Source organism: Ostrinia nubilalis, chromosome 18 (genome assembly GCF_963855985.1).
Source record: "Ostrinia nubilalis chromosome 18, ilOstNubi1.1, whole genome shotgun sequence".
NCBI classification, from domain to species: Eukaryota; Metazoa; Arthropoda; class Insecta; order Lepidoptera; family Crambidae; genus Ostrinia; species Ostrinia nubilalis.
In genome coordinates, this window is record NC_087105.1 from 9,396,685 (window position 1) to 9,409,090 (window position 12,406).

Below are 12,406 nucleotides of genomic sequence, written 5' to 3' on the forward strand. Positions count from 1 at the left end.
GCCAGAAGAAGGCCTATATTTTTTGTAAATCTTAGTAACTAACTAACTTTATTGATGAATATTTTTATTGATTTGACTTCATAATAGGCTAGTGTTTACGTAAACAATTATTTTATTAGTTAAACAGTAGTTAAAACACTAGTTGTAGTTTAAACAGTATTTGTGTGTGCTGGCTTAAGTGTGCTACATCATTAAGTTGAAAAATAATCTTCAGCAGGACTACTGGCATATTATTATGTTCTAGCTAATTGTATGCATTGGTTAGGTATGTGATTCCGAGAATTAGAATAGTAGGTAATGGTTTTGAATCAATTATTCAGGGAGTTATTCAAATAACAATCCAGGTCGATTGTGCGCCCGATTAGGCTCAGGCCTCGAATATTCGTTTGAGGGACTAGGGTGACCATAATTTGTGATCTTCTACGGACAATTTCGAAAATTCGTACGCATAGCTTAACAGATTATATTATAATAAATTTTGCTGCAAAATCGACCCTATTCCAAGATTAGATGTTAGAGTTTAGTTTGATATACATACCATTGCACTGCTATATCCCGACTCGTTGCATAATACTTTGATCCTTAGGCTTGGTTTCCACCAAGGAGTTTTGAATATCCAATCAGATTTTATTAGTTCCACTTCTCTCTCCGCTCCACACAGCTCTGCTCCGCGCCGCCGCCGCTTTCAAATTCGAGAAAAAATTGTCCGCCCCAGCCCAACACTTCTCCGCTCTGCTCCGCCTTGGGGAAAACGGGCCTTACCCTTACCAGCAAATGCATTAGACCCCAGATTCAATCGATTGTCTTGGGAATTCAGATGCTTCTAATCTGAGACATTGGTTATACATAAACAAGAGAGCACAATGGCGTAGTTAACTATGAGAGGTATCGGTTTACGCTCACGTTACGTCGTAGCTAATGAGTGACAGGATCTGACTCTGAAAGCAACCATTGTGTGTCAGCTAGTCAAATCTCATGTTACTTCTATGAGCTTGTATGTTGTATACCTATTTGAATTATTCCTGGAATTATGGGCACAATATACAAAATCAATTATTCAAAACATAGTTGAAGAATTCGTCTGAAACATGAAGGCTTTAAAATCCAAAGAATTTGTTGTTTCATGTGTCCTTTTTAATCACAATTTCTAATATGAACTCTATAAATTGCACTACAATAATACTCGTAGGATTTAATTAATTAATTCAAAAACTTATTATCTTGACTTATGGTCCTATGTCCCCTAGATGGGGCAGAGGGCGTCCTTGAAAAACTATTATACAAGTATCAAAAGAAAACAATACACAAAAATGTGTAAAATATCGTCAAATTGTTGTTATTGCATTACATAAAGTTTTTGCAAAAAAACTGCATTTAATTTAGGATGTACCTACCTACTTGAATGTTGGTAACCCTATTCTTCCTATTTCCCGAGTTAATCCGATCCCAATTAGTTCTATCTAGCAGATAGCTCCTGAGATACACTAGTCCTAGTTATACGTAATTTAGATTTTGAGAGGAGTTCATTTATTAAACAGAGTAGTTTAATAACCTACCTATAGGTATAACTAGGCCTATGTCAGTTTGGGCTTGTAGAGTATAAATGTATAGCTGAAAGCACGTTGGAGTGAAAAGGGTTAATTTTTTAACACTTAGGTACTCGTATAAGATCTCCAACCCGCCTGCCAAGCGCAGGGATTATGGCGAGGCTCATAGTCCAGCAGTGGACTGTAAAGGGCTGTTGATGATGATGATGATAAGGACTCCAATAAAAAAGTATAAAGTTCATTAAAATGAAATTAAAAAAACTATTTTTTGGAATTTTGAACAAAAAGTTGCAATCAATTCAACCAAAAGGATTGCTGATTTTGTGCTGACACAACAGTTAATGATATGCTAAACTGTCATAAAAGACACCCTATATTGATCACTATCATCCTAGAATTCTATTGACCCATGTGTAATAATATTATGGTTAAAAAAAATTATACCAGAGATAGAGTTGTGATTGTGACATGTTATAAAATTAACAAATACACATTTTAGTCTATGACTATCTTCAAACATCCTATAATCCCGTTAGTAAAAAAAGTGTTTCATAATTAACTATTGATTTTAAATTAATAAATCTTTCAGCGACAGAAACAAGCCTAACTAGCAAGCCTTGTTAGTAACAGTAATTAATTTTAATAGTAATCATGTAATTAAGTTTAGAGTTATGGAAGCTGCCATGTCACCTTCGAGTTCATTACTTATATCGGATTATAACGTAGCTTATACAAAGTTAGTTGTATAAACGAAGGTAGGTATATTGAAGACGGAAAGGAGCCAAGTTCTGAATTTATAACGTGGGAGATGAACATAAAATTCATCATCATCATCATTTCAGCCGACTATGACGACTAGGTGGACCGACGATTTGGTAAAGGTCGCGTGAAGATGGATGCGGGCAGCGCAGGACCGTTCATTGTGGAAAACTTTGGGGGAGGCATTTGTCCAGCAGTGGACGTCATTTGGCTGAAACGCATGAATATCATTTCAGCCATAGGACGTCCACTGCTGAACATAGGTCACCTCCAACGATTTCCACAAAGGCCGGTGAAAATAAATTGGTTGTTATTATCTTAATATTAATCTTAGTCAAAAGAATATAGAAAGAAGTCTTCACTTGTTTTAAACAGAAATCTTATCAAGTTCTTTTACTTTGTACCTACTAATTTTCAGAGCTGAAGTTTTTTCTTTTTTGACATTGTTTAAGTCATTGAAACTTATTTTTTTTGCTGAGTTACAGTAGCATAGTATGATGTACATTTCCACCTGCCTCATGTAGGTACTTACTAAACTAATAATAGTATGATTTAGATTTCTATACCACCCACAACTCTAATTGAGATTTCAAGGCTTTCATCAATGAAGCTGTTATACAATCAAACAATAATATCTATTACCGAACTCGGCCTAATGTTTACAATTTTGCCGTAGATTGTTTACGCACAATACGACTCTATCAATAAGTTTTGAACCATTAAAGTTGTCATATAAAATGATCTCAAAATATTACGTAGCAGTATTACGCAAAAATTGAGTGAATTTATAGGCTGTTAATCATAACACTCAACATCTTAATGATCGAAGGCGTATCTTATATGGGTGAATATCAACAAACTCGTTTTTTGCCTAATTCCGGTGGCGAATTTTAATTTCCACTTTCCAAAACTTTTTTGTGGCAGAAATAATAGTAAATAACTTGTATTATTCAATGATATGGTAGAGATCAAAATATTATTAATACTTCTCGAGATATGTCAATTTGAAATTATCAAGAGCCACCGAAATTGTATTTGAGCCACCGGAATTAAGAACCAATCCACCGAAATTTATTTATACAGCGGACTTCAGAATGTTACGGATGATTGTCTCAAATTACTTATTTATTTGTAATCAATTAAGTATTATTATCCAGTAAAGATGTTTATAATTAAAAACAATATTCAGGCCTGTGTTGTGACCCTAAAAAAGCATCAAATCTTCCCACGTGAGTCGTAATAGCCGACTAAGGAATCAAAATACTGGAGGGTGGGCTGCAGCATCTTTCCGGGTATTATACTACCATACTGGAACTACCAACCAGCCTGTTAAGCATGGTGATAACGGCAAAATCCCTCCATAGAGAACAAATCCAAAACTTTCTGGCTCTAGCCGCCAACAGCCCCGTTATTCTAGAGTCATCACAAAGACATCATACATGACCCTCAAACCCAGAAACCAACTCTAGTCCCGGGAGGGCGACCAACTGCCCCAGGTTGGTGTTAGGTTTATCTTCCATAAGTAAAAATATTGGTCCAGGCTAGCCAATTTTTCATGATGGTATCATACCTATCCTATACTCAGAATTACGCAACTAATTATTCGCTAAAGACCATGCGAACTGGAGATTAAGTATGAAGATATTTCTAGATCTATACCAGCTACTGAACTAACACATTACATATTTGTGACAGGGTAATTGAACGGAAAACTATGCAAACCTAGCGACAATGAGCTAGATGAAAGTAGTACAATTAAGAAACGGAGGACTAAATCCAGCCAGCCTCATAGAGATAGAAGGCCTAGCAAAAGATGCCAGAACTGTAAAAGCGTACTGAGCTGCACCCTAATAGTACTGCAAAAATCAAAATGTAGTAATCATTTTTAGACGAACAGGCAATTTAATCACATTTGCATTCTCCGATCACCACACAGCTTATGACCGCAGTCTATGAAGGAACACTATCTGCGGTTGCGATCTTCATCAGTGAGGGACCGAGGAAGAAGAAGAAGTCATCACCGAAATAGAAGAATGCCGAATAAAAGATGCTCAAAAGCTGTCGACTGATGAAGCCTAAGCCACGACCAGTGCCAATCCAGCTCCAAAGCCCCACGAATTTTCATCTCGAGTGGCAGAATAGATTGCAACCTACGAGACTAGGGAAATTTTAGCTGTTTCAGGACTATTCTCATCTGTTTTTAAGATTCTGCTTAGTATCGATGTATAAATAGCTATCCAAGTCCTCACGCTGACACAAAGTGTATTATAGATACGATTTTTTGTAATAAATCGAAAGTATGTATTTGCGAAGACCAAATTGAATATACCAACATGAATAACGAGGATAGCAGAACCATTTTGGTAAATGCCTAAGCTGCTAGGAGAGATTAAGAAGCACTACTAATAATTAGGCTGAAGATCGAGATTATTCCGACACTTTAGCGAAGATATCCTAGACTTTAGCTTGAGTGAGATTAGAATGCCCTATTAAAAACAACAAGGTATGTACCAGGAGATAATGAAATCACAACTGAGCTTATGAAATCAGATGGAATGCTAGTACTAAAGTTCTCTTAAATACCACCATATTTATTGGTCGATAAACCAAAAAATAAGACATGGTGGTGGTGCTAGAGACTGGAATGGAATGGACGTTGGCGATGGTCCAGCCAGAGTCAGGTGAGGCAGCTTTTTCCTGAAACATGACACTCTCGCTATCCAACATCCAGTCTCCCAAACAACCTCATTTTCGAAAAGACGTTCGTAATACTACGTATACATATTTAATGCTGCGTCAAATTATGCAGAAGACTGAGGACTATAATCAGTCATTATTATTGGCATTTTTGTACCTTCTTCGATTCGGTCAAGACCTGGGCTGTGCTACAGTCTCTTTAATGGCGTCAAATTGACTGTCGATGCATGCAACTTCTGAAGTATTTGTATGAAAACTTCATCATATCAGCCCTCCCCCAAGATCAGAACTCGAAACTTATCTGATTGCTGCGAGGGTTCAGAGTTGGAGACACCATAATCTCTTAAAGTCTTCACTACCTCCCACTTAGAGGTTTTCAAGCTTCTGAGCTAGACCGAGCTCAGTATCAAGATACGGCGAGTACATCACACAACTTCGATTCACTGACGATATTGTAGTTATGACTGGGACCTTAGTAGACCTAGTTACAATGCTCCAGAGATAATAAGACCAATTCCGGCAATAGATTCGCCACCGGAGCCACCGAAATTGCGCCACCGGAATTGAAAAACTGTTACAAAATTCAAATTATAAAGAAAACTATAATTCTGATCAATAATTTCTGTATGCAGATACAACAAAACACCAAACTTTAATCATGTTAAAGAATCGTTTAGCATCTAAGTAGCTTTCACTCATACACTTGCCAGCGAAATTGAAAAATTTTGTATTCCTGTGCCGCTGATACAAATATTTACGGGTCTGCTGGAAAAACAATACCACAAGTCGCAAGTCTTTATAGCCCGATCAGGAGGACACAGTTGAGTGATGCAGGGAAGAAGAACTCTACGTCTCTCAAAGCTTCTTTGGAGAAGTAAGAGAGTGTCGAAATTGAGCCACTGTAATTGCTTTTTTTCGTGGGACAGTTTTGAAAGGCTATTTAAAACACTTAAAATATGAAATATCACATTTCTTTCATATCATTTGGAAGTCTTATTTAATGTATTTTATGGCTATACTATTTTTAAATTACTAGAATCCCCGAGAAAGAAGGAATAACACAATTTATGAGTAGAAATAGAGTTAGGACCCGCCACCGCTATTAGATTTTGGGTCTTTGAAAATTTTTTTAGTACATAAAATAACTACCTATTGTCCTGAAGACTTTGCTATCGTGTAAAACGCTGTATAAACTATATACAGAAAAAAAATCATCGCTCTAGTTACATTTCTCCCATCGATTCTCAGCTCCGCCGCGTAAAAAACGTGTTTGGGATATTCACCGATATCTTCATTGGAATCTAAACCTTACTACAGGGGAATAAATAACATACGTTTTGGTGCTCCTACAGTAGCGTTACTGCGCCCTTCGTCGCACCATTTTGAGTTAGCGAACGCGGCGATTTGATAGATTGACTGGTCTTAGTATAGAGGTTACTTCACCAACTTTGTGACTTATGGGTTTAGTAGACAGACTACTAAATCTTTTAGCATTTTCGCAGTTTTTGATCGATGGCCTGGTCCCTAGATAAAGTAATATTGTATCAGTTTTGATTCCCAAATCGCTTCGCTTTAGTTTTTAACTTACTTGCGCTTGCGTAATGTAGTTACGGGTTCGAGTCCCATGGGGGCTACTGAGGGTGTGATGACGTTTATGCAATAATTTATTGGTATCTTTTTTTATGTGACAGGAGGCAAACGAGCAGACGGATCATCTAGTAGCTAAGTCATCAGCAAGTACCGTTTATTTTGGATCTACTTATACATATGTGTTTGATGTGATTGTAGAACAACTTAATTTTTAACTTATTTCAAATCTCTGACTTATAAACTGTTAAAGTTACTATTGTTTCAAAAGTAGCTCGTCTGTGTTATCATTACAGTTCAAATTTCGATACTTTGGAGATCAATCAAAGCAAACTTTGAAATGTTTAAAACTGTATAAGTCAAGTTTTCTTGGAAACTTGAGAAAATGCTCAACTTCTAACGACGAAGTGGGGTCGTATTTGACCGGTGGACTCGTTTACACGTTTGGTTTTTATGACCTTCTCCAGGTATAAAACGCCTTTTTCGGACATATTAAGGTAGGTAGGATGACGTCATAAGGACCTTTAAGCATTTGTAAGAGGTTAGTGTCATTGGCTCTCTGTGACAACTTTTTCTTAACTTTACCTGCGACTTTGACCGCGTGGATTTATGATGTCGTTAAAAAGTATGAACTGTAAGTTATTCTGATGTGCAATATTACTGTAACTGTAAAGTTTCATCAAAATCCGTTCTGTATTTTTTGCGTGTAAGATTAACAAACGTGTCCATTCATCCACACAAATTTTAAAATTTTTAATGCCTCATAATATTACTAGGATGTTGATTAATAAAATTGAAAATATTCGTAAAATTATGTTCAGATGTTTATAATACGTCTTGGTAGGTATTTAAAACAAAAATATTGAGGATAATAATGAAAATAGTGTGTAGTGCATCATTAATATGTCAAGGATTGCTTATTTATGTAACTAATTAAAAGAATCAACGAAATTCTTTGAATTAATTTCCATAAAGTAAAACAAACGTAGATAAAGCTAGCTTTTTGAAATGTGTCGAGGAATATTTAATAAAATTTTGTAGGAAAAAGTCATTCAAACAATATGTAGGTACCTATTGATTCGTGAAAAAAATATTATTACATTTTTATACAGGGTGGAAACGATAAGTGATCTCACTCGATTATTTCTAAACTATACCAGATATCGAAAAGCCGGAAACATTGAATTTTCGGCTAGATCCAGTTTATTCTTTAACCTATTATTGGTACCGTTTGATAGAGCTCATGAAGCACTTTCAGGATCAGTCACTAGTTTTTTGATATCTTGTATACTTTAGAAATAATCGAGTGAGATCACTTATCGTTTCCACCCTGTATAAAGTAACATTTGACAGTGGTTTTAAAGTAGATTTTATTGTTGCAATTCACGATGGATATTATTACCGTGCCGTGACGATGGTGAGTGAGCTTTACATAATGTATGGTGGCTCGATGCTGTTCGTTTTTCAAAAGATTTGATAGACATTACACTATCGTTATGTGCATGTACGTACACGTACACACACTAGTAAAGCTCACTCGCCTTCGTGAGTTGCAAGAACTATATCATACTAAAAAGTTAATTGACTGATGTTAATTATGGTGTTTAGTATCTATTATTTTTAGCACTTGTCATTGCTATGTTATAAAACTCAAACTTGTAATGGGCTAAAAATATATTCTCATTGTGTTCTTTGCAAAATATATTAACTACGAGTATTTAAGTTCAGAACTAAAGCAATTAAGGTAGAGCTACCTCTCGATTTGTGAACTGAATTGCATTTGTAACACTGTGGTATTTTAAGCTGCTGTAAATAGGTGCTACTTATTTTGGAACAAAAACCTATATGGTTTTGTTACCTTACTTACCATGGTAACCTACATTTTCACTTCTATACTAAACAAGTCAAAATACCTGCTTTTCAGGATTACCTAGTTTTGAATTTTGCCTTCAATGTATTTTCAGACCGTACAGTATTATCCAAAATCTGCCAGGGACTCCTGAAACAATAAACATACAAGATATTTCAGCACAGGTTGAGAGGACTGTCGATTTTCTATTAAGCCCCGTTCTCTATTAAAAAGCACTAGCGACCTAAATTATTCTAGGTTTATCTCTTCATATTTCACAGTGATTTAGCCTGGCAACACTATTGCTTATCGCTGTGAAACGTGGTCTAAAATTTCCTATATTATTTCCTCTTCTTAGAATCAGATCCGGTTTCGTCCTAAATGTAGCAAAATTTCCAATACTCATTTTGAGAATCGGGTCCAGTTCTTCGTGTAAAGTTTATTTAGAAGATGAGCACAGTCAAGCAAAAAATCTCAATTCACGAATCGGGCTATAGTCTTAGTATGTTATTTGGTAGGTACCTCAGTACATAGTCCAGTTTCAGTCACCGATTACTAAGCATTCATGAAATCTTTTGTCTCTCAAATGTAGTCGAAATGGATGCAAAATGATTACATTTAATTTTAAATTCTACTTTGAAATGAAGTAAGATTAGTATTTCAAGCCGAGTGTCGTATTAAATTTTAATTATAAGCTAGATTTTCAATAAATGTTTCGAATGTATAATTTCGTGCTTCATTTCATAATCATAAAAGCCCTAAGTAGTTGTCAAGAAATCAATTCTATTATAAATTAATGTTGTAGTTAGGTAGGTGCTAGTCTGAAGCTAATTCGAAATTAATTATATTATTATCTGGGGTCTAATATCATTATTTCCCAGGCTAGACTTTGACGTCATGATCAAATAGTCGTTAAGTACTCGTTTCATTGACGCTTAATTGAGAAAGTCAAAAAGTATGATTTCTTAATTAGCCTAGGCGCAGACCATCAACTTTTACCAGAAAGCTTAGGGTTCAGAAATTTCCGGACAAAAAATTTGCATGTTAATGTATTTTAGCAGAATAGAGCACTTTGTATTGACAACACTATCTGTAAAATCTGTATCAACCTACACTCGCGAGCAAAAGTATGGAATCACTTACATGAAGTTGTTTTCACGCGATCTTGTGTACTAACGAATTTGTTAGGAACAAAAAAAGTGGCACCATTTTAAAGATTAAACTTTTATCTTTAAATTGATACCAAATTCATTTAAATCACACCAGTATTTAAAAAGATATCCCGGCTGATGTGAAGAAGTAACGAAAAAGACATGTATGAACTGTTTGATACGTCGCGAGTTGCGGCCTATTTACCCCCTATAAAAGCACGCGTTTTCGGATTTTTGCTTTCACACGTTGATTCATACACATCTCCGCTTCTTTTGACACTTTACCTGAGATTCTACACCTTCAGAAGCAGCACAAATCGTTGCACTATTGCAAGAAGGGCTCAGCCAGCGGGCTGTCGCACGTCAGCGCCACATAAGCCAGTCCTGGGTTTCGAAAGTTTTAAGACGCTTTCGGGAGACTGGTGGCTTTATCCCGAGACCAAGTTCTGAACAGTGTCGGTGCACATCGCAGAGGGAAGACCGTTTTTTCATGTCAACCTCTCTATGAAATCGTCATTTGACTGGAATCGACGTCCAACAAGAGCTCAGAAATGTTCGTAGGATAGCTGTTAGCAAGTAGACAGTTTGTCTAAGACATAAGCAATAGAATTTAACTCCAAAAAAGCCTGCCACAGGCTCGAAACTGACGGCAGGTCACCGATAAGCACGCTTTCAATTTGCTCGTACACATCTCGATGTTAAGTCGAGCAAGCCACCCCCATAAGCCACTGTTTCAGCAAACCAGCACTGCACAAATCGCTCCTCAGGCCGCCTATAAACCCGACCTCTTCGACTGCTGCCCTGCAAACACAGTTTGCATTCATCGGAGAACAGAACTCGCCTCCATTACTCGCCTTCCCATCGAGATGTGTACGAGCAAATTGAAAGGGTGCTTATCGGTGACCTGCCGTCAGTTTCGAGCCTGTGGCAGGCCTTTTTGGAGTTAAATTCTATTGCTTATGTCTTAGAAAAACTGTCTACTCGCTAACAGCTATCCTACGAACATTTCTGAGCTCTTGTTGGACGTCGATTCCAGTCAAATGACGATTTCATAGAGAGGTTGACATGAAAAAACGGTCTTCCCTCTGCGATGTGCACCGGCGCTGTTCAGAACTTGGTCTCGGGATAAAGCCACCAGTCTCCCGAAAGCGTCTTAAAACTTTCGAAACCCAGGACTGGCTTATGTGGCGCTGACGTGCGACAGCCCGCTGGCTGAGCCCTTCTTGCAATAGTGCAACGATTTGTGCTGCTTCTGAAGGTGTAGAATCCCTGGTAAAGTGTCAAAAGAAGCGGAGATGTGTATGAATCAACGTGTGAAAGCAAAAATCCGAAAACGCGTGCTTTTATAGGGGGTAAATAGGCCGCAATTCGCGACGTATCAAACAGTTGATACATGTCTTTTTCCTTACTTCTTCACATCAGCCGGGATATCTTTTTAAATACTGGTGTGATTTAAATTAATTTTGTATCAATTTAAAGATAAAAGTTTAATCTTTAAAATGGTGCTACTTTTTTTGTTACTAACAAATTCGTTAGTACACAAGTTCGCGTGGAAACAACTTCATGTAAGTGATTCCATACTTTTGCTCGCGAGTGTATTCTTTGCAAATAAATGTCTTTGTCTCTTTGTCTTTGTCTTTGTCTTTAGTTGGCCGACAGTTTTATCGACCCGACTCAACTATCGGCCAACTAAAAATCGGTGGCCTGCGCCTAGGCTTAGTCAGCCGATAGTTTGGTTGGGCTGTTAATCATTATGGAGATGTATGAAAGTGCGCACATAACACCGATTTAGTATCGGGCAATTCCTCATACAACTTGGATACCAAACAAACAATCGGCCGACTAAAAGTCTGTAGGCAGGGCGTTTTCTTGCCGAAGAAGGAATTCTTTCACCAATATTTCTATTATTGAGAGGTACCAGAATAAAAATTTCATTCAGGTAAAATGAGCCAATGCTGAAAAGAAACTGCAGTGGGAAAGAAGCAGCACAATAAATTCAGTCACTATTGTTACGGTTATGAAATTCCACACATTTTTGTCTTTAATACCTTCTACCACAAGATAGATAGTAACAGAAGGAAAATCTATAATGTACTTCATTTTCGCACACAGATGCAACGTATCAAAACGGGCGGCATTCGCGCTCGCACTGGTTTAAAGTGGTTTGCGACACTTTGCGTGTCCGTGATTGTTATCTATGTATGCGTTACCCGAGTGCACTTTTTATGTAGAGTAGATTGTCTTCTGCTCTACCTCATGGTACCCCTTTTAAAAGAAGTGGCTATCTAACTTTCTCTGAGCCAAATAACCATAGTGAAGTCAGAGACAAGGAGTAAAGTTGACTCCAACCTCGAGAACCTTTGTTAATATTCCCTTTCGCGGCCTACTTCTGATATCCCAGGGGATCGCAACTCAAAATGAATTTATTGAGCGTTGTTCCAACTTCATAATCACTTGGTGACGAAGATCAAAGTGAGACGTGAGTTCGGGAGGTATATTAACACTTTATTAGCTACTTATAGGGTACACCCCTGTGAAAGAATGATCGAAACGTTTGCTGAAAATGATAAATACACTCGGCATCAAATAAATCGCACCTCCCGCGACAAGCACTTATCAAACGTATGCATCCCCACTTCCCACCAACATTGGTACCATTTGAAAGCCTAGTTCTAAACTTCATTTCATTAAAGGAAAGGTTTTTACCCCAAAAATGTGTCTTTACAAGGATCCAGAGTCACTTCTTCAAAAAATAGGTAGTTACGCTATAGCCATTTTTTATGACTATAAAACTGTTAAGTTGGGATTAATCGCTA